The sequence below is a fragment of the Kogia breviceps genome, chromosome 10 (assembly GCF_026419965.1).
Source record: "Kogia breviceps isolate mKogBre1 chromosome 10, mKogBre1 haplotype 1, whole genome shotgun sequence".
NCBI classification, from domain to species: Eukaryota; Metazoa; Chordata; class Mammalia; order Artiodactyla; family Physeteridae; genus Kogia; species Kogia breviceps.
Window position 1 is genome coordinate 73,557,052 of NC_081319.1, and position 22,658 is coordinate 73,579,709.

Here is a 22,658-nt window from a genome sequence, read left to right on the forward strand (position 1 = left end):
ACATAATTTAATAAAATGAAACTTTTTTTTCACGCACCCATTCCCAAAGAAGAAATGGAAAAGTTGTTAGGGTGTGGACCAGGGCTTCTAATTAGCTGCTCTGTTCTTCCTGATTTATCTCCTTTCTTGCCCTAGCACCTTCCTGGCACTTAGTGTCCCATGAAGGGACTTGGTGGAAGGAGACGTCTCCCCACCCACCCCCAGCACCTGACCTCCCAGCCAGCTCAGACCAGGGGAGGAATGAGGAGAAACCCACCCACCCCCTAGGTCACCACTTCTGCCTCCTTGACCCTTAACATGTTTGCAAAACAGAGGGAGCCCTGAGAAGGCTCCTCGCCAGCGTTGGAAACAGCTACCCTCATTGTCTGCCTCGCCCTGCCGGCTGCGCTCTCCCTTCCTCCCTCCCCTGCTCTCCGTCTGAAAGTGTGAAAATTACAAATCCCAAGGAACTGCAATCAGAACTCTACCTAGGGAAAATTCAGAGTATCCTTGCCATAAATATCCCGCTCCAAGACGCCTGACGTCAGAACGGGGCGGGCGGGCGCGAGGCCGGCCCAGGGGGAGCGGCGAGTTTTCGGTCGGAAGACTGCGAACTCACATCAGCGCGGAGCCGGCGCGGCGGGCGGCGGGCGCGCAGCCGGGCGCGGGGCTGCGGGAGCGGCGGACGCGCCATGGGCGCCCCGGGGTAAGTGCGGCCGTCCGGTTCTCCTCCCTGCTTCGCGTCCGGGGGCGGGGAGACCGCGGGAGACTTTCCGGGGCACTTCCCCACTTCTCTCCCCTTCTACTTTCTTTCCAACGTTGAAAGGGGATTGGTAAGGCAGCGGCTCCACGGGCTGCCTGTTTTGTTTCTCCAAAGTGCTTGCAGGAGCCGCCGAGGGTACTTGAGTGGGGCTCCCCGGGCCTGTGTGCGTTGTCTGCGCCGATGGGTGTGAGTTGCGTGTCTGTCTGGATGGGCACATCTGGACACAGGAAATGTCTTTGGAAAACTTAAAAAAAAAATGTTTGTGGCTTTGAAACCTGATTCCTTGTTGTCACAAGTGGACAGACATAGCCGGTGCCCCCAAAACTGACAACTTTTTGGAGGTGGCTTTTCCCGGTTCCTTCGGGGGGTGATTTAACTCTTTACAAGCCCCCGGCTCCCACTTGCAAGCCTGGCTCCTGGCCAGAGGGAGCGGGGAGGTTCTTGCTCCCAGAAGCAGTGGGACTTGGGAGAAGGAAGGAGCATCCCAGGAAAGGGGTCCTGTGTGTGGGGAATCCCAGCACCTGCGACTGCTGCCCATCCATACGCCTGCTGTGGCCCTGACAGCGCCAGGCATTGCGGCTTTGACTTAACCGGGAAGGAAGGATCTGGTCTGGAGACAGGTAATTGCAAAGGGTGGGAGGAGGAGGTGGTGGCCAGGACCGAGGCTCTGTGTCCAGCCCTGCCGGAGAGTGGAATGGACGTGTCTGCCACATGTGCCCACGGTAGGGGCCGTTGGGGGTTTTCTGGGAGCGCCCTGGTGCCCCAAACAAGATGCAAGCTCGTAACATAAAGAAACATGTCTGAGCTGTGGGGTGGAGGAAGGGGAGTGGTGGGGGAGAGGGAGAGAGATTTTTATCAAAATTGAACACAGATTGTTGAGGTCTGGGCTTGATTTAACTCTTCTCTCTCTGCCTTGGCCACTTTTCCACAGTCCTGTGGTGGATTTGCAAAGTTCCTGGGAAGGTAGGAAGGAAAAAACAAACCAACACACCTCTCCAGGAAAGAGACCCCGGAGATTTTCCTTAAAACCTACAAGGGAAAGAGAGCAACTTCCCATCTTTAAATAGTTTCAAGTTTTGTGTTGCTCCCAGCCCTTCTGAGTTTGGTGTCGGTTTCTTGGATTTCTCAGAAAAGTTGGCAGAAGGAGGGAATGGAGTTCCCCTAGGACGTAGAGGGGGAATTGTGCCCTACTGAGTGTAGGCGGACACGGGGCTGTATGGATCCACCAGCCCTGGGTTGCCCAGAGCACGCGCACTCGATGTCAATAGTTGTTCCACAAAGAGAGCCCTTTCAGCTTCATCCCACCGGCGTCTCTGGTTTTGTATTTTGCAACAGAACCGACCTACAATGTTTGGGTTGGGGGAAGATTACTGGACTCTCCCTGTGTCCTAGGAAAATAGGAGAGAATAACAATAGAGGGACAGGGAGGAAATCTGGATACAGAAAGGACCCACAGGAAGTCGAAGATTTGGGAAGGATTTTAGAAATTATACAAATTGACCCCTGGGGAAGAGCTACAAAAGGCTGAGCAGACAGCAATGTCAGCTATACACTCCTTTAACTTCAGGAGTGTATCTTCAACTTGAGTGCAGAGAAGAAGGAAATCGCGCTAAGGACCGTGTAAACAAAAGTGCGTGTGCATGTGTAGTGGGGTACCCGCGAGATGCACGTGTAGACGCTTGTTTCTGTATTGGTGACTGCGTGGGGTGGTCGTGGCCTCAGGCCTGGAAGCGTAAACGGGCCATTTCTCAGTTGCTCTGGGAGCTACATCGACCCCCATCTCTCCCTTTTTTTAAAAAACAACAACAACTGTGCTATGATTGTCTTGTTCCCTGGTGGTTGCACGCTGCGGCTCCTAAGTCCTAGCTGAGTTTACAGAGCTTTTCGTCCAGACCCTTAGATGCAGAGGGAATACTCGTGCCCCCATCAGGACAAAAAGAGGAGAGAAACTTCTCCTGGGCCTTAGAACTGAGAAGAGAGTCAGGAGTTCAGGAAGGGGGAGGGTGTGAGGGGGGTGACCAGTCGAAAGGCCGGTGGAGGTGGAGGTTTTTAGTTTTGGTGAGTGTAGGGGAGGTTGAAAGACTCCTGCTTTCTGTGGGCAAATGCCCCCTCCCCAGTCTTCTTTCCCAACCCCCTGTCCCCAAAGTGTTTTGACACAAAACAGGTTAAACTTTTGCCATTACTGAAGAGCCTTGGATCCAGAGGTAAAGAAGAGGGTGGGGCGAAGTGTATGCGGTCAGGAGGGTGCAGAGATCATCAGCAGGCCCAGGCTGGCGTCTTTCTTACAGTGCAGCCGATGGAGGTCATGATTTAAATATTCACTCATTCCCACCATTTACAAATAGAAGGCTGAGTACCCAGGGGTGGAGGGGACCCATCTGGGAATCTAGGGTGGTCCCTTGTCCCAGCACAGGACGCCTCGGGGACAGCTGAAGGTGAGAACTGGGCTCTCAACTCTTTCATCACCCTCTCTGGAGGGTCAGTGGAATCCTGACCCTTTTGAGTTTGCTCCGGGGAGCATTTCACCAACTTCAGACCCGGGACGGATTCTCAGGCCACTGACTCTTGGGCTGATATGGAAGCCTGCTCATTGGCCCTTCTATCAGCTCAAGCTTCTGGCCCACGCTTTGGTCATCTCTGAGATCAGAATGCTTAGGGTGCATTCTCAGGCTCTCCGGAAGGTCCAAGGGGCAAAAAGCCACCTGACAGAGAGAACCACTTGGAGGATGTCCTTGGCTTTGACAGCAGATGACCCTCTAAATCTCCACAGCCAGAGTCTCTGTGTTCAGGGACCCTGTGTCCTTCGGCTCTGGACTTCAGATGCAGCCTGGCACAACAGGAAGAGTACAGACATCGGAGCAGTCTGCCCTGGGAGAGAACTAGTAACCTGGGATACGTTACTTATTCCGTCTGAGCTTAAGCCTGAGATGATACTTACCTCACAAGGGTGTCACAAACATGGTATTTATGCAAAAGGACTAAAACAGAGCTAGGACTGTTGTAGACCCTTAATAAAGGGAATCCCATAATTTTATTTTCCAGCTTTTTAGCCATCAGGAGCCCGTGTGGTTTGGAAAGGACCTCTCCCCAAATCTGGCTACGTATTTTCCATTATTGAAGGCCGTTGGGTGGAGTTTCTAGGGCTCAGGTCACCCTTACTTCCCCCCTCTAGAATCATGGGCTAGTGGGGATTATCCGGGAGCGTGGCCGGTTCGTTAACCTGAGGGGTGGGAGAGGGCACCAGGCATCCTGGATATCTGGTCTGGAAACCACTCCTGTGTTTGAGCTCTTGGGAGGGAAGAGGGCAGCAGAGCCAGCTGTATGTGTGTGGCGGGGGGCAGCGGGTGGGAAGGTGGGAGGGGGACGGGAAGATCAAGGACCAGTGGAGTCTTGAAGGACAGGCCCGAGGTCAGAGGCAGTCACTGCTTCTCAAGTGTGCTCAGGTCAGAGTGAGAGGGGAGAATCTGATGGGTTGTAAAAATGGAAGCTTTAGCCATCTGTAAACATCTTGGTGGGCATGGGCTGGGGAGGCTGCCCCCACCCAGATCGACACGCTGTCTGGTGGTGTGGCATGGCTGGTCCAAAGGACGGAAAGAGCATCTGATGTGGAGAAAGCAGCTGCAGGTTCTCTTGGCCCATCTCAGAGCTTCTAAGTGATCCTTCAAGTTGACATTTAAGACTTTGAAGATTGCATTTGTTTCTGCTTTGTACAAACTCTCTCTTTAACCATGGCCTGGGATGACTTTTCAGCTTTTAAGAGGCTCAGCCAGTGGCCAGCTTCTCTTGAGATGGCCCAGATTGGGGGTCAGTGAATTCCTCACTCCTGGCACTATCTATTTCTCCAAATTCTCTCCTCACATTTTTTTGGTCTGTTTGTTTTCTTGTTTCATTATGAGGTTTTAAAACTGCACCATCCAAATGCTGTGCAGTGAGGAAGTGCCTTTTCTTTCGACCCGTGGATCACCATGCTAGCGCTGGGTGAGACTTGTCAGACTATGGGCATTAGCAGGTGTTGTGGAGTTCTTTTTGGGTTTCCCCCTTGAAAAACAAGAAAAGAAAAGAAAGAAACCTGGGAAAAAGAAACTCGAGGGAGTTTGGTAGCTCTTTGAATCCTGGCCGAAGAGGAGCTAAATTATTTGTAGGATGCCCCACGGGTCTGTGCAAAGAGCTTCAGAGTCAACAAGACCCAGGTTTGAGTTCCGAAACCGTCAGGTCACAAGCTGTTCAGCCTCTGCGTCTCCTTTATCTGTCAAATGAGAACAAGAGGTGTTCTCGCATCCCAGGGTTATTCTGAAGATGAAATGGAATAATACATGGGAAGAACCTAGCACACTGATCAGTGCTCAGCAAAATGGTAATGTCCTTCCCTTTTTCGTTCTAAGCCCATGAAAGTGCATGGGTTTGGACACTTGTCCATGAGTCAAAGTAAATAAGCCACTTATTCAAGGCTTCACAACAGTGCTTAAAGGTCAGCTATCCCTGCCTGGAGATGGAGACCTTCACTATAAAAGTGGGGCACAGATCTGCACTCCCCATGCCAGACAAATGGAAGTCCCATGTGATGCTCTACTAGAACAAAGGAAAGACCACCAGGTCACTAACCCATAAACCCGGGCTATTAGTGAGCTATGCATAGAGCTTGCTTTAGAAATCCCAAACACTGTCTTGGTCCAAAGAATCGAGGTCAAAACAGGGGAGGGAAACCACTGAGGTAGGACCTAGCATGAAAACTGAAAAATAATGCCATGATGACAATAATACCTGACATTTGTATAGCAGCCTACAGGTTGAAAAGCACGTGCGCCTCATTTCATCCTCATAACAATCCTACGAGATGCGTGTTATCCACATTTTACAGCTCAAACTGGGGGCTTAAAAGACTTCCCCTCACAGGGAGATCAGCTCGGTGCTTTGTGATCACCTAGAGGGGTGGGATAGGGAGGGTGGGAGGAAGACGCAAGAGGGAGGAGATATGGGGATATATGTATAGCTGATTCATTTTGCTATACAGCAGAAGCTAACACCACATTGTAAAGCAATTATACTCCAATAAAGATGTTAAAAAAAATCATCTTTGCCCTTCAAAAACAAAAAAAGAAGGCTTCCCCTATTTCACACAGTTAAGTGGAAGGTAAGCAGCTACCCAAGCAGTATGTCTCAACCCATCACCTGGGAAGCTTGAAAAATTATCAGTGCCTGGACCCGCCCACCCCAGGCCAATTAAATTAGAATCTCTGGGGTGGGGGGCCCAGGCATTGATTGTTCTACAAGCGCCCCAGGTGATGTGAAGCGTAAGTTGAGAGTCACCAGTCTAAGGGAATCGTGAAGAGGACCAAGGTGAGGAATCAGGGTATCAAGCACAGGTGAAGCAAACAACCAAATCATTGCTAGGATTTAAGCTCCATGAGGGTGGAGACTTGCGTGGTTCTCTCTCTACCCAGAACCTAGAACGTGCTAGGCATAGGTAGACACTCGGTGAACACTGGCTGAATGAATGAACAAACTACTATAGATGAGGAGCCGACAATTTCAGCAGCCAAGTCCAGCCCGTTGCCTTGTCATGTAAGTAAACAAGCCCTTGTATGTTATTGGCATATAGCCATGGCGTTTCTTTATGTGTTGTCTGTGTCTGCTTTCATGTGAAAAGGGTGGAGTTGAATGTTGTAACAGAGGCTGTGTAGTTCGCAGAGCTGAAAATATTTACTGTCTGGCCCTTTAACAGAAAAGGTTTGATGGCTCCTGCTCTGGTTCTCAGAGTGACCAGAGCAAGGGTAGCGTAGGGAGGGTTGTTACAGCCTGGTGGTCAAGAATACAGATTCTAGGGCTTCCCTGGTGGCTCAGTGATTGAGAGTCTGCTTGCTGATGCAGGGGACACGGGTTCGTGCCCCGGTCTGGGAAGATCCCACATGCCGCGGAGCAGCTGGGCCCGTGAGCCATGGCCGCTGAGCCTGCGCGTCCGGAGCCTGTGCTCCACAACGCGAGAGGCCACAACAGTGAGAGGCCTAAGTACCGTTAAAAAAAAAAAAAAAAAAAGAATACGGATTCTAGAATCAGACAGACATGTGTTTGAACCCTGTCTCCGCAACTTACCTGCTGTAAGACCTTGCATATGATTTCACCTCTCTGAGCCTCAGTTTTCTCATCTGAAAAATGGGGAGGATAATAAGTAATACCGCCCTCACAGGATGGTTGCGAAGATTGCCAGCCCCTGGCCTAGAGTAAGCACTGAACAGACGTTAGCTATCCCACCTGTGATGGCCGTGGTTGTAGTTCCTGGCAACTACCCAGTCTGAAGGAAAACGAAAGTCAGAATCTAAATCTAGTGTCACGAACCGAATAAGCGATGTGGTAGGAAAAATAATCAGTCGGTAAGTTGGTGGGAAGGAGGAGGACTGACGTGAGGCTTTCGAGGTCAAGGGGGTCTTTTTAAGACAACACAGGTCAGGACCCCCGACGTGTGAGTGAGGTGCTGTTTGCCTGACTCCTGTGTCAGCCAGTGATACCCATAATCCCTCAAGGGTTAACTTAGGCTTTATTGCACTGAGTCTAGGCACAAGCATGTCCCACCTCTATGCCCTTGTTGGTAGTTCATTGTACATGGAAGGCCCTCCCCCAGTCCTCATCTTCCTGGGCTGCTTGTCCTGCCAGGCTTGCTCAGGGGGCCCCTTTGCTCCCAAGCTCCCTTAGCAAGCCTCCCCGACCCCCCAGTCACCCCTCCCCCCTCCCTCCCACAAACTTAAACTGCAGCTCTGACGTAACATCTAACACGCTGCGTCATAGTCAAGGCAGGACTGAGTCTCTGTCTTGCCTTCTGCATGCTTGGAGCGCATTAAAGCCAAATTGCATTGTAGAAGCCACACCTGGTAGCCAAACAGTGTCAATTAAACCCTTGGTTCAACTCGGTGACAGCTGAGTTAACTCTTGGGGAATCTATCTGGGACTTGCCCAGGAGCGAATCCCCATAGCCAGCCAGATAGAGAAGAGCGGTCCAGTTTATAGACTCCGTGGATCCTTTGTGTCCTCATCTCTCTACCCTGCGGTGGCTCCTGCCCTCTGGAACACCTCTCCTAAGGGGTAGCCAGGGACAGGGGAAGAGGGAAGAAACTTAAAACCAACTCTTCGACTTCTTGTCAGCAGATGTGGTGAGCAGTTGGGTTTTGGCTTCTCTGGGCTTTTCATGTCTATGTGCCAAAATAATTGTGAGTTGGCTTGGTGTGGTCAACTTTCATTAGCACGGTAACAGAGCGAGGCATGGTCACAGATGATAGCAAAAAGCAGATAATTCACAGCATTATTCGGTGTTGTATAATTTTTATGGATTTTAGTGGCAGATCTATGTTGGTGGCCAACATATATTGTATATGGAATAATATTAAAATTGGTATTTTCTAATGATTAAGGAGAAGGCATAGAAGAATCTCAGCCTTAAATATTCCCTTTGAGCAACCCCAAATGGACAATTAGGAGCTGATTTCTAAAGGGGAGGGAAGAGAGGGAATGAAATAGTATTTTTATAGAGCTCCCTGCTATGCACATGGCACTGTGTCGATAATTTTTTAAAGTAATTTTTTAAATGTATTCTTTGATTTTTCAAAATTATGACAGTAATTCTGGCTTGCTTAAACACGTGAATCAGTATCATGCAGAGATACAAAAAGACGAGTGGAAAACAAATAGCATCTCCACACCCTGGGAATTAATGTTTATAGTCTAGAGTTAATCATTCCCTATCTTTTCCTTTGTTCATACAAGTACTACAGGTGTGTATACATGTATGGTGGAGTCTTGTCTGAGTGTTTTTCATTGAGATGGAATCTGCGTATGTTACTCTGCAGTATACTTTTCTTCTCTTTGACCATTTATCAAGGTTGTCCCTACGATGGATGGAACTCTTTATTTTTTTTCTGATTTCTTTATGCCTAGACACACACAGCTCTATATATCAGTATTTGAGGTCATGCCATTCTTGTAGTGAGGTTCAAATTTTTTTTTTTTTTTATCAGTCATTTGTTAAACGTGGTTTCATCCTGGATGATCACCAGTTTGGGTCCCCGAGTCTGACATACCAAGCATCCATCACCCAGGAGAGCTGAGTGATTGACGTACCTAGTCTGTGACCATCCTGCATGCTGTGTGTGGCCCTTGTTTGTCCCCTAGGGAAGCTATTGCGCATCAGGCCCTGTGGCTGCCCCCTGCTTCTCATCAGATTCAGTCTTCCCTCCTTGGGTCTCCTCAGTCACTGACTATGTAGGAAGAACAGCAGGAAACACCAAAGACGGATATGTTGGACTGGAGAACGGTGTTGATGGAACAAGTCAGGCAGTGCGGGGTTATGGGCAGGTGTGTGGACCCTGTGCCCAGATCAGCCCACTGCACCCCCAGGACTGACTCCCAGTGGCAGGCAGTGCTGGCAGTGGCCAGCCCTCTTTGGAATTGCCTTCGCGGAAGAGAATTGCCCCAGCGGCAGTCTCTCTACGGGGTCACCTGCATTCAGTGACCAGTGGGGCCCCTCTGCCCCAATGTGGGGAAATTCTAAAGGACATCCCAGCTTCAGGGCTCCCCATGGGGCCGGCCGAAGCCTTCACTGAGGCTGCCTGGCAGCTGTACTTCTCCCTCTGCCCAGTGCCACCTCCTACCCGAACCTCCCACCCATGAGCGACTGATTCCAAGAACTCTTCCTACCTGCCCCAGAAGTTTTACTTATTTTACGTGAAATTGTTTTGGAAGAGTCCGTTGTTTTCCAGATACTTGGTGGTGGCTATGTCAGAATACGAAAAAGTGCATTTTTTTTTCTTGTGCTCTATTTTGTGTGTTTTCTAGGTGAGATCCAGCTGATTTCTCTACAGATAGAGTTGTTCATAACTGGGAAGGCTGAACAAATATTTTGATTTTATTGCCAAATTTGTATTTGCCCCTGCTCCCTCCCCCGAACCCCCAGTGCTAGGCTGAGAGGTGTACAGGCGTATCAGGTTGGAAGCGTGACCAGATGGCTTTGTTGACATCCTGCCTGGAGACGGGCTGGACAAGTTGCCCTTTGGGAACTCCTCTCTATCTTACCAGTGCTTCTGCTAGATAAAGGGAGTGGTCTCAGGGGGCTCTTCTGGCCCACTGGGAGCCACCTTCCTGCCTGTATAGGTATTCACATCATGCCTGCCTGGGTCTCTGCCAGATCTGATTCGTCTTTACGGGGGGTGTTTGTTTCTTACTGCTTTGTCCCAAGCAAGGGAGGTCTTTGGTGCTGGGCATTGAACATTCCACCTTCCGGATTATGTACACTGATCGGCTGCCTGAGTGCCAAAGCAAAGCTTGCCTGCGTGATGGATTCCCGATGGGCCAGACTTGGGGACCCAGACTCACAGCTGACGTCTGACCCCGTTCCTGGGGGTCAGTGTCAGTACTCCCTCCCTCATTTCCTCTCAGACTCCACAGCCCCCAGCCTCAAGTTCCCCTGATCAGTCAGCGAGGGAAGGGAGTGATTCCAGGTTAGTGGGAAGATCCCTCAGTATCTCCACAGTGCCAGAGGCAGCTTTGAAGTTTGTTTGAAGCAAATTCAGAGTTTCTGTGGACTTTGGGCAGTGGACTTTGGGCAGTAGGAAGGCCAAGCCATTTTAACTCTTCTTTTCCTTTTTTTTTGAATCTCCATCAATATATTTATCAGTCTGTTCCCGATCATGTGACATCGGGCTGGCAGCTGCCCAGAGAGAGAGAGCTAGGAATTGCCTCTGCCTTTCTGAGACACTCGGTTGATAATTTACCATTACCACTTTCCTGAACAGAGGTGATGTTATTGATGTCTGTGGCTGCCTACATGGAAGCTGGGACTTATAGCTAATAAACAGACCGGACTTCTGAGTAGAAAGCTGTGGGTCAGAGCGTAGGCACTGGCTTCAGATTCTGGCCCCACTACATGTTAACTGTGTGTCCTTGTGTGAGTTACTTCATCTCTCTGTGCCTTAGTTTCCTTATCTGTAAAATGGCTTGTTATGAAGATAAAGTTAATGCATGATTTGGTAAAAAGACAAAAATAGTACTTGAAACCATGGCTGTCGCATAGTAAGTACTCGGAAGTGTTAGTGATGATGATTCTGGAGATGAGGATGGAGAACAAGGACCCAGTATCATTAGCTCTGTTGGCCCCGCGTCCTGCACGATGGCTCGGCACAGAGCTGGGGCCCGATGAGCATTTATCAAGTAAAATATGCCACTGCCTTTTGCCAAGTGTCTACTGCCTGCTTCGTCTGCTCAACTGTCTACCAAAAATTATGTTTTACATTTAGAATGTTTATTTTGTTTACATTTTTTTTTTTTTTTTTTTTGTGATATGCGGGCCTCTCACTGTTGTGGCCTCTCCCGTTGCGAAGCACAGGCTCCGGACGCGCAGGCCCAGCGGCCATGGCTCACGGGCCCAGCCGCTCCGCTGCATGTGGGATCTTCCCGGACCGGGGCACGAGCCCGTGTCCCCTGCATCGGCGGGCGGATTCTCAACCACTGCGCCACCAGGGAAGCCCCTCGTTTAAAATTTTTATTGAAGTTCGACCTGGTTCAGAAAAAGACAGCTTATAAGTATATAGCTCAATGGTTTTTCACACCTGTGTAACCAGCATCCAGATCAAGCAACACAACATTCCAAAGCTTCCACCTCCCCCATCCCAAGAAGTCCCTCGTATCCCCTTCTGGTTACTCCCCTTCCATAATCCTAACTTCTAACAGCAAAGATTAGTTTTGCTTGAACTTCTTGAACTTCAAGTTCTTGAACTTCTTGAACTTCAAGTAAATGGAATCGTACAGTGTGTACTCATTTATGTGTGTCTACTTTTGCTTGGCATGATGTGTCAATGACTCCTTCCCATTGTTGTGTAGTATTCCATTATGGGACTATCCACACTTTATCCACTCTTCAGTTGGTGAGCATTTGGGTGGTTTCCAGGTTTGGGGCTGTTGTGAATAGGCCTTGCTGTGAACACTCGTGCACTTGTTCACGGGTAAAGATAGGAATGCTTCTCTGTTGGTGTGTTCCTGGAAGTGGAACAGCTGGAACCTAGGGAATGCATATGTTCGACTTTAGGAGATGTTGCCAAACAGCTTTACAGAGTGCTTGTACCATGTTTTCCACTTTCTGTAAAGATGAAGAAGGCGTTCTAACTTGGTACTGTAGGGGCTTGAGGCCTGGTAATATCCTGGGCTTCTTGAAATGTGCATATCCTCCAGGCTCTTGGTATCTGAGAGCTCACATGTTCTAGAAATCCTCGGGGCGGGGTGGGTGGGTAGGGTAGGCATGTCCTTTTTACCAGGCACTGTACTAGGTGTTTCACTTATACTCCTTCACCAAATCCTCATAACCATTCCATGAGCTGAGATTGGTGTGATTAATCCCTCTTACAGATGAGGAAACAGGCTCAGAGCAATTGAATGAGATACCTAAGATCCTACAGGAAGAGACTGTCAGAGGATGTAAAACAGGTGTGCCTGCATCTAAAGCCATTTTAGGATCTGATGGTGAATCATTCTGGCTCTGGTGCTGACACCGGAGAGAAACCCAGACCCGCTAGAACCTGTGCCAGCTGTGGGTGGTGGCTATGAGAAGACGCTCTGTGAGATGGAGCAGAAATACGGCAACTCAGTGACCTTGGGAGGTCAAATTGTTTCCCTGCCCAGGGACAGCTGGAGAAAGTCATAACTTTCCTGGAATGCAAGGGCGACCATGTAATTCGCTGTGTAAACCAGGACTCTTTCAAGCTCGAAAGGGCGCTAACTGGATAGGATGCTGGGAAGCAGGCATGAATTGGGACTGTCCCAGTTTTGCTCACCCCCCTGGAAGTCTGAGCTGGCATCCCTCTCCTGGTCAGTGGGCTGTACAGGTTCTTTTTAACTCTTTCAGAACACTGTCTCTCTGGACTCTGCCCTCATGTGATGTACTTCTAGTCTCCTCTGTTTATCTTAAAAATGAGTCTGGTTTTCTTCTTCCCCTCTACACAACATTCCCCGCTCAGATGGGGCTCTGACAAGGTGAGCTTCCTTTAACAGATCCTGTTACCATTGAGATGCATTTGCCAACAGACTAGAAGCTTCTAGAAGTCTAGGGCTGTGCCTTAGTCACTGTGGTATCGATGGCATTTAGCCGGGTGACAGACACAGAGTCAGCACTCCAGGAATATTTGACTGTGTATGACATTTATCCATGTGCTTGTTCGTTCATTCATTCATAGTTCATAAAACCAGAGCTTAGTTTGGATTCTGTCCTCTTTTTTTTGATCTGACGCCCATTCCACTGATCCAGAAAGAAAAGTCAGTTCTGCGTGGCAGGGTATGCAGACACACAAAAGACAAAGAATAAACAGGATCAACTTAATGAGTAGCAAACGCATCATGGAATTTGATGTCAGGATCTAGGTTTGAATTTCAGACATCCACTAATGAGCTCCACTGGCTTAGATAAGCGATGTAGCAATTTAGCATTTCTGAGCCTCCGTTTCAGCCATGAGTGCGGCGGAAACGACACTAATGCCCGGGGTAGAGGAGTGAAGTAAATCTGTGATGCAGGGTATATGGAACGTGCTCAGTACACTGTGAAGTGCTGTGTGTAATTCCTAGCTGTTAGTGGTTGTGGTGGTTCAACAGCTATTTGAAAAGCACCAGCGGGAGGCTGTGCTGGGGCAGGTCCTGTGGAGTGAATCCCCCGTGAGCAAAATCTACACCCCCTCCAGGGCCTCTGGTCTCTCAGTGAGGCATCAGTGCGTGCATGGCAACCCCACGTGGCTGGGAGCTTTTATTAATAAACGAGGAAGGAATTGGCAAATTCTTCAAGGTCTTAGGGATTTGATGTGGGTGTCAAAGATAAGGATGCAAAGGATAATTAACTTCTCATTAAGCCCACAGCTGCATTTTCACCAGAGCAACAGCAAGAAGCATTTGAGGGCTTATGTGTGTCCTGCAGTATCTTTGGTATAGTGTGGTGGCTTCTTGTGCAGATTTCTGGGGTCAAACTGCTGGGATGCAAGTTCAGATTCCACCCTTTATTAGAATTGTAGCCTTGGGCAAGTATTTATCCTCCCTGAGATTCAGTTTCCTCATCTGTAAAATGGTGATTGTAATTGTACCTACCTCCAAATGATGACAAAAGTAAGACTTGTAAAGTACTTAGCGCAGTGCCTAGAGCACAGTGTGTACTCCATAAACCTATGTTGTTATCATTGGCCAAATAAGTTGGCAGGCTTACAGTACCAATAAGGTACTGTATGGTGCTGATGCAATACATAGAGAAGGGAAGGTTGTTTTGCGATGGGGGATGATGTCAGGGAAGACTTCGTGGAAAAGAGGCATCCCCAAGGTTGGCTTCTTTTACACCCAGAGCAAAAAGGCAAAAAGTTTATGTCCATGTTTACTCTGTTCTTAAAGCTCAGAGAAGAAGATTTAGCATGGAAGAAATTCCTTTCCTTAAGAGACATAAGTTGAATGCCTCCTGAAACTTTGAAGTTGAATACCATGTGTTCCTTGCCCTCATGCACTTCCAAACTGGTTCATCCATCCTTGTGCCGGGGACAGGGGATATTAAGATGAGTCCTCCAAGGACTAACGTTGTTGCTGAGGAAGATTCTAAAAGTGAAGAATACTATCCCATGTCATCAGTGCCCTGAGTGGGAGATGCTCAAAATTGAGAACCTTAGATTCCATTTAAGAGTGTTTGGGAATGTGAAGAAGTTATGGTATATCCTTCCCAGTTTCTGTTGTGATGATAGGATGGTAAATACATGGTGCTTCCTGCAGCAGGAGGATGGACAGATGATTCCTGTGGTTCCTTCGATGCGTCTGTGATGTCCACATAGTTGTGTGTCTTACAGGTAAAAGGCACAATGAACACACTCTGAACTTTTCCTAGACAGTGTTGACGGGGTCTACAGAAATGCATTTCTCACGTTGCCCAGGGATTGTTGGCATTTTTGTTTCATGGGCTTCATCTCTAATGTTATGACTCATTTAAAAAATCTCTCTCTCAAAGCCAGTTTGCAAGAGGAAGTCTTCCCTCTGGCTCCGGCCACAGCTCCTCCTCCCTCTCCAAGTTTCCTAGTGAAGAAGTGATGAAACCCTATCTAACTTGTTCAAACTTTTATAAATTAAAAGAAAAATTCTTTTGGTTTTTCAAAGCATGCAAATGCAGTTCTAAGACTGCAGTGATGCCCTAGAATAGTAAACACGTGAACAAATGTTCAGCCTGACTCGGAATCAGGGAATTACCATAAACTGAAGTCTTAAGGAGACAGCCATTTCACACTCATCAGATTGCCCGCCCCCCCCCCAAAAAAATTATACTCCTCCCATTGTATGTAGAGCCAAAGACAACTCCCATTCACTAATGGTAGGAATTAAATTGGTATGGAAACTTTGGGGAGTTACTTGGCACTATCCAGTAAAATTGAAGATACACTTACCCTACGACCCAGTGATTTCATTCCTATGTAAGTCTAGAGAAACTCTAATACATGTGACAAAAGAGACATGTTCAGGAATATTCATGATGGCATTTTTTTTAAGAGCTAGAAAACTACCCAAATGTCTATCACCAACCAGAAGACTGATTATGTAACTTGATTTGTATGTACAATGGACTACTACGGACTACAGTGAAAAATGAATAGGGATATAACCCCAGAAACAATATGAAGTGGAAAAAGCAAGTTGCAGAGGAATGCCATTGCTATTAAATCATACAAAATAACATGCTTTTATTTACACATATTTACCTGTGTAATTAAAGAAAGTGTTAAAAAAAAAAAAAAAACCCATTATTCTGGAATAACCACCAAATTCAGAGAAGTGGCTCCCTCTAGGGAAGGCAGGAAGGAAGACCAGGGAGGAGGATGCAGGGCTTCCATTTGTATCTGCGGTATTTTATTGCTTGGGATGGCTACACAGATGTTTATTATCTACATTTTGTAGAGAGGTAAAATATTTTCTAATTGAAAACAAGGTAATTTCTAAAAATGGGCACAAACTCCTGCTCCATCCCCTCTGCCTGTTGGCAGACACACTGTAGAGTGACTGGGAAACTGCTCTCCATTTGCTCCAGGTCCATACGGGAAATTTTAGGTAGATGTGATCATCTTCAAACGGAACATTCTGCAAACATCTATACTGGACCCTGTATGCACACGGTATTCACTGTTTTTTGAACTAAAAATCTTGACCTATTTTTCTCTGACTTGTGGGTTTGTTGGGATCATATTTTGATACGTTGGATATGTTGGTAGAGATGCAGAACAGGGCCGTAGTAATAGAAACCAAACAGCAGCTCTCTGGCTCATTCTCTAGCAAATTGCTGGAGCCTTCTCTCATCCCATCTCTCCCTTGGGAGTTACTGGGATCCCCTGCTCGTGCTGGCAGGTGACCACAGCCACAATCCTGACATCCCTCTGATAAGGACGTGGGACCAACATTCTCAAGTATTTCTGACTGCCTGGGCTCGGGAGGAGGAAGAATCTCCCTCTCTGCACCATAACTGCCTGGTTTCAATGAAGTTCTCCATCCCTTCTGAGTTCCATCAATTCAGCCCTGGCTCTGTTGCTCTTGCAAACATCCTCAAGAGGGAAAGCACCCACCACTGGCAATTGCTTCACTTTCTTTTACTTGACAATGAAGCCCTGCTGACTTCTTTCCTAGGTGCCTAGTGAAATGCAGTCCATCCATCTCTTATGTGCCTTCCTCTTTTCTGCAGCCCCCTCTCCCTTGGAATCTGGTCTGAGCCCAATCTCAGTGACACATACTGTGTTGGCCTTGAGTGCCCTGTCCTGTGTTGTGCAGCCTCTGTCCTTGACTGAGCCCGTGAACCTCAACGCTCAGTGGTTCTGCACCAGTGAGCCCCCTTCTCTGGCTTGCGTGGTGCTTGCATTGGGGACTGAAGCTGAGGGTGGCTTTCCTCTCTGCCTTTGGCTTACTTATGCATCATATAATTCACCTTCATTACATGGGAGAAAGTTGCATGAAGCTGGAACTTCGGGGAGCAAATCCTAGGTACGTGGTTGCTCTGAGAATGGACACTGTAGTCCATATCAGGCTCTGGGCAGGAAACAGTTGGCGCTCCCAAAAGAGTTGAACTGATAAGAACGTAATGAGAGGGCTATTTGCAGAGAGGAGATGGTGAGGCACCCGGGAGCCAACAACAGCAGGAAACTCTTAATACTCCTACCCCTGGAGGGGCGAGGGGGAGGACTGGTGTTATCAGAGCCCTGTGCCAGCTGGAGCTGAGGAGGAAGGGCTGCTTGGCTGGAGCTGTGGCCCTAGAGGAACACAGCCCCTGCCAGAGCCATGGCTTAGCAGAGAGACAATAAAGGAATAACACCTGAGATCTCACTCCTCCCACCCTCCAATCAGCTGCTGTTGCTTCCAACTGGGCAGCAGAAGCCCAGGAAGCTGGGTGATGCATTCTGGAGAGGCCAACCTTCCCAACCCCCCCAGGGTGGGATCTTGGCAGAGAAGGGCAGGGAATGGAGGCAGAGGGGCAAGCAGAGAATAGGCAGCACCTTGTATATTTCTATGTGCAGTCATCATGTAGCTAGAAAGACCAGGTGTAATGAGAAGTCCCCTGTGATTCAACCTGTAATAGCATTTGGGCAGTTTGGGCTATGGTTTGGGGGACTGGTTGACCCCTGGCTTAGATGGGTAAGCAAGGAAGGAGGTCTGGGAGGGAAAGGAACTGAGATTTGTGGCTATGGGTCATGTACTTTGTTCTGTGCTTTGAAAAGGAAGATGATTTGAATGAGACTCGGGGATTGGCTATTTATCATGCTCCAGGTCGTTATCATACCTTAAAATGATTGATCTTGGTGGTCTCAGGTGGCAGGCTGTGGTCTTGAGACCTGTTCCGAGCCCAACCCAAGTGACACACACCACGTTGGTCTTGAGTGCCCTGATGGGTACGCATGTGAGGCTGAGGACGCCCTTAGCTGGAGCTAATCTTCCCGGAGTTTTCCTCCTGGCTCCACTTTCCTCCACATCACTCATTACCCTCGCCCTGAGGCTCACCTGAACACATCTCACCTGTGAAGGCTGTGATAAACGTCAGAGAGGCAACCTTGATCGAATGACCCTAATTGTGGAGACATGGTCTCTAAACACTGTGGCAAGGTACAGAGAAAGGAGAAAATAACATATCTGAACTCAGAGGGGTACAGGGCCTGCCCTGGAGAATTCCCAATCCAGCATGTACATGCCAAAGATAAGGGGCACCTGCAAAGCAACATATCAAGAGAAAGTTCACAATATACAAACAAAATGTGTACTTGGTAAAGAAGGGTAGGAGAATAGAGCCATTGAAGTTGGTGGGCTTTGGTAGCAGAGAGAATAAGAGCCCTCTGACCTTGGCTAAACATTTGACATCTCTCAGTAGGCCTCAGTTTCCTTATCTGTAAAATGGGCAAACTAAAGGTGTGTTTCTCATTAGACAGCTGCAGGAGTTACATGGGAACATGATGTGAAGCACAGGGCCTAGCACACAGTAAAGGTTGGCTATTATCATTATTATTATTATTATTATCATTATTATTCCTGAAGGTGAATGCCAGTCACCACTTGGAAAGCGGAGTGAGGACTCCAAGATTCCAGAAGACTTGGCACCCCCTTGTGTCTTTTAATTGCTCTAGTTCATTGCCCTCTTCCAGCCAACCTCACAGGCCTCAGTTCTTTGACTCCCACTCATGTCCCGTCAAGGGTGACATGGGTGCTTGTGGACCTGTCCATCAGCTTGGTCTGCTCTAGGTGGGGAATCATGAAATGTTCAGGAGGAAAAGTATGAAGGGTCATCTTGTCTTGCATTTCCCAAACCTCATTTGATAAACCACTGGGTTCCCACAGTGGCCCTGGGAAGAAAGTTCTGTGGTTAAACAAGTTGAAGCAGCCCTTCCATCTTTGCTCTTCTTTCTGTCACGGAGCTACAGTGCTCAGAGAAGCACTGCAGTCAAAAACTGGTTTCACATTGTTTAAACTAGTATTCTCTCAATTTATTTATCTAAAGAGGACTTTTTTCACGGGACACCACACAGGACTAGTGTTTTCAGGCATGTATCGGTTAGAATTTGTGTTCAGCTACACTGTACAGAAGCCCAACTACATGGTACAGAAGCTTAACTAGGGTTCTTTATTTTTCTCATTTTTAGGACAGCAGATGCAGTCCTGAGTTGGCAGAGTGCCACCACAGTGCCATGAGGAACCCAGGCTCCCTCTATGTCTCTACTTCAGCCTTCTTTAGAATGAGATTTTTGCCTTTGTGCTCACTGCCTCTTGGTTACAAGATGGCTGCATCTCCACTAGCTTCACATCTGCATTCCAGGCAGGAAGAAAGAGAAGGACAGAGCACAAAAAGTGCATGTCAGCTAATTGTTTCTCTTTAACAAGCTTTTCTGAAGTGCTTTTAACAAGCTTTTTTTTTTTTTTTTTTTTTTTTTTTTTTTTTTTTAACCTCTAGAAACTGGTGCTAAGGAGAGACTTCAAACTGAAAGGGAGTCTGGGGGGAAGCTAAAAGCTTTTTAAATGGGCATTTTGCTGCCTCAAACCAAAGCAGGGACCTCTTAGTATGGAAGAAGGAGAGAATTAATGTTAGGTGGGCAATTTGCATCATGTGCCACATTCATTGATCAAACCTTTGCTTTTCTCTTCAGTGGGTCGAATCTAAAAGCATCCCATGCAAAAGAAATAAAAACAAAGCAAGCAAAGAAACAAACCAACCTTTGTAATCAATAGAAAACACACATTCTAAGCAACAAGGCATTTGGGCCCACAGACTCATTGGGAAGATGCTGTTGGTGCCCCGTGCAGTTCTCAGGGCTGCCCTCTCTTCTTTCCCTCATTCCCTTCCTGGTTTCTCCTGAGAGCATGGCCTCAGTACATGACATATATATGAATCTCTGTCTCAGGCGTTACTTCCAGGAAACTAGATCTAAGGTGTCCTGGGTCAAGCGGGGGGCGGGGGTGTGTGTGGTCTTCACTTCCTTCTAAGGGATTTGGTGTAAAACCCATCCCCTCGGTCCTGTTTGTGGCCACTTTGACTTAGCCTGGGTGCCGTGGGGACAGCTCTGCATTTCACCTTGGTGATGGCTGTGGGGGGACAGCATCTTTGCAAATTCTGTCAAATATGTTTGGGGAGACCTCAGTGCAGGACACTCAGCAAGCAGAGTCTAGCACTGTTATCTTCTCAAGGCAGATATTCTTAGAAACACTGATTTGCATTCTTAAGCCCACGAACTGTTTGAAAGGACTTGTCACGTGTGGTGGGTGTGTGTGAGTGCGTGTGCGTGCGCGTGCCCGATTTTCCATCTTGTGGCAATGGCAGCGGGGTATTTATAGCTGGATCTACAGGGCCATTCTCACATGGCTAAAGAAAATGAAAACCTCATGTGGATTTTGTCTTGTTCCCCCCGCCCACCCTGCCTTTGCCATTGCAGACTCTCCAGTTCTTAAACTCTTGTTGTTGTAACTAGAGCCGAGTGGAGCATCGCTGCAATGGTGAGGTTATGTAAATTTACTATTTCAGGCACAAGCGCCGGTTCTGCCCCAGTTAGGCCACAGGGCCTAAGAGGGGACTTTTGGGGTGAGCTTGCGGGTGACCCTAAGTTGCAGCCGCACCCGTCACCACTCTCTAGAAAGTCTCCCGGATTAACTCTGTGGAATGTGGATTCCCCAGGTCACCCCATGATCCCTCTGTGCATATGAGTTCCTTGGAAAGACAACTGTTTTCTTTCCCCCTTGTTTTTCAGTATTCTTAAGCCTTTCATGTCTGTGTTTTGCCTTCTCAGTTAGACAGAAAACACCCCGGGGGCCTGGTCTGTTTTCCCAGGTTAGTCTGAGCTCTTGGCAGAGGCTGTGTGGAGAGCTTGGGGTGGGCGTGGCAGATGCTCCGTCCCCTGCTTTCTCCAGATGGATGGAGAACTCCTGGGGTTCTCTGGGCAGCAAGGTCAGGGTGTTGACCTGATCTTTACGGAGAGGCCAGAGTGCTTCCTGACCATTTCACCTGAGGAGGCCAAGGGACCCAGGACCCCTGTAGACCGTCTACCATTTCTTTCTGGTGACCTGGAACCCACACGTTAGCACTTTGGATTAAAGCAGCTGGAGCTGCAGAGGGTCTGCGCTGTGGCCTGGGGGGGGGGGGGGGGTGCACGGCCCTAACCTGCCAGAACATTCGAAGCACCCGAGGGGCGTACGATGGAGGGCGCTCAGTAAGCTTAGCTGCTGTGACCCCGGGAGCTGAGTCTTCTCACTGCCTGGCCATCCCTGGGGCTGTCAGGCCTCCTGCAGCTGGCCCACTGCACAGACAGCTTTATAAACTCCCACTCGTCAATCTCTCCATCAGTTGAAGGTCTACTGTGTGCCAGGCCCTGGGCTGAGCACTTGCACACTTCAACATACCTCATTCTCATAACAGACTTGGCAATGTGGGTGTTATCCCATTTTACAGAAGAGAAAACCGAGGTTCTAAGAGTTTAGGCACCTTGCCAGAAGCCACATAGATAGGTAGAGGCACAGAGGGCCTGTCTCCAAGAATCATGCCCTCTGTACTGCACCCCCTATACGTCGTAACCATCTCCTTTCTGCATGAGCTGAATAACCAACTGTGACTTCCGCCGTCCTGTAACTCTGTAGCATCAACAAGCATTATTCTGTATCCCCACCTCCCCACCCTGCCTTGGTAGGCTTCTAGTAGCAGAGTGGAAGGTGCCTTCTGATCTGGGGGTCAGTGGGGGAGCTTCTGGAGAGCCTGTGCCTTGAACCCTCGGGTCCTGCACCTCCATCCTGCTGCCCTCCTCTCTGCCATGGACACACCACACCCTCTTTTCCTCTTTTCCTCTTTCCACTCCTGTTAGTTCTAGAGGGTTTCCAACCCTAGGGTAGAGCCAGCAATTCATTTGTCTTTGTCCTGTTTCCAAGAATCCCAGATATACAAGAATTCCTCATTGAAAAGTCAAGCATTCTTGGGGAAAGTGTGTGTCAGAGAGAGAGAGAGAGAGAGTGAGAGAGAGTGAGAGAGAGAGTGTGAGAGAGTGTGAGAGAGAGTGAGAGATTCCCCACATTGGGAAATGAGATCCCAGGCCAGTCCAGGAAAATAACTGTGGATTTCAGAGCCAGATGGAAGTGCATTGGCTCTGCCTGACACCCCATCCCCCGGCTACCCACCCCTCAAAAACCACATCCTGGGAATTTGCCTTCCCAGTTCATCTGAGGGCATTCACCGGATGACATTTTCCTCCGGGTACAGAAGGGAGGAAGAGGCGGATTGGGGTGTGTCCGTGCGTGTGTGTGTGTGAGTACACATAGATCTCCTCACCTGCAGATCTCTTTCTGTGCAGTTCCTCTTGGTGTGAGCCACTCACCTCATGCAGAACATTCTAGTGAATTTTGGTTGGGGGCAGTGGATCCCAGGATACAGAATGGCAGACAGTGAGTTCAGCTGGTCATCTCCTCCTACTTTGGGGCAGCTCTGCCTACCAGAGTGTCTCAGATCAATGCAAGGAAAGGTGCTCAAGGACACTGAGAAAGGAACCTGTCATGGCTACAAATTCATAGGCTGGAAATAGAGGACAAGAGGCAGCGTGTCAACAGAGGGCAGAGCAGGTGCAGAGTGGGATATAATCAAGAAAGGTTTGGATGGATATGAAGGTAAAATACACACACACACACACACACACACAAAAAAAAAAAAAAAAAAAAAAAAAAAAAAACCTTTCCCTCCTTGATTATAAAAGAAATACAGGTTTATTACAGAAAATACATAGAAGCAGAAAGACAAAAATAAAATTAGCCTGTAAACCCATCACTGGAGGACTGAAAGGGGCTTGGATCTTTCTGTGCCTCCACCCCTGCCCCCCAACTCCTGGCCACAAACACCCTTGGAGAACTTGCCCCCCTCCCCAGTCCAGTGAATATTTGGTCACTC

At 48.4% G+C, this 22,658-nt stretch overlaps 1 protein-coding gene across 5 annotated transcripts in view; it reads left to right on the forward strand.

Moving 5' to 3' along the window:
- The first annotated feature begins 421 nt into the window (after positions 1-421).
- The window catches only part of DAAM2 (dishevelled associated activator of morphogenesis 2), a 114,526-nt gene continuing 92,289 nt past the window's right edge, over positions 422-22,658 (forward strand). For 2 of the 5 annotated variants that reach the window (XM_067006153.1, XM_059075360.2), the window contains exon 1: positions 423-685. The gene's annotated coding sequence lies outside the window, so the exon portion shown is untranslated. Of the gene's footprint in view, positions 686-1,196; positions 1,363-22,658 lie in introns of those variants that run through there. The other 3 variants (XM_067006149.1, XM_067006152.1, XM_067006151.1) reach the window with 3 other exon arrangements.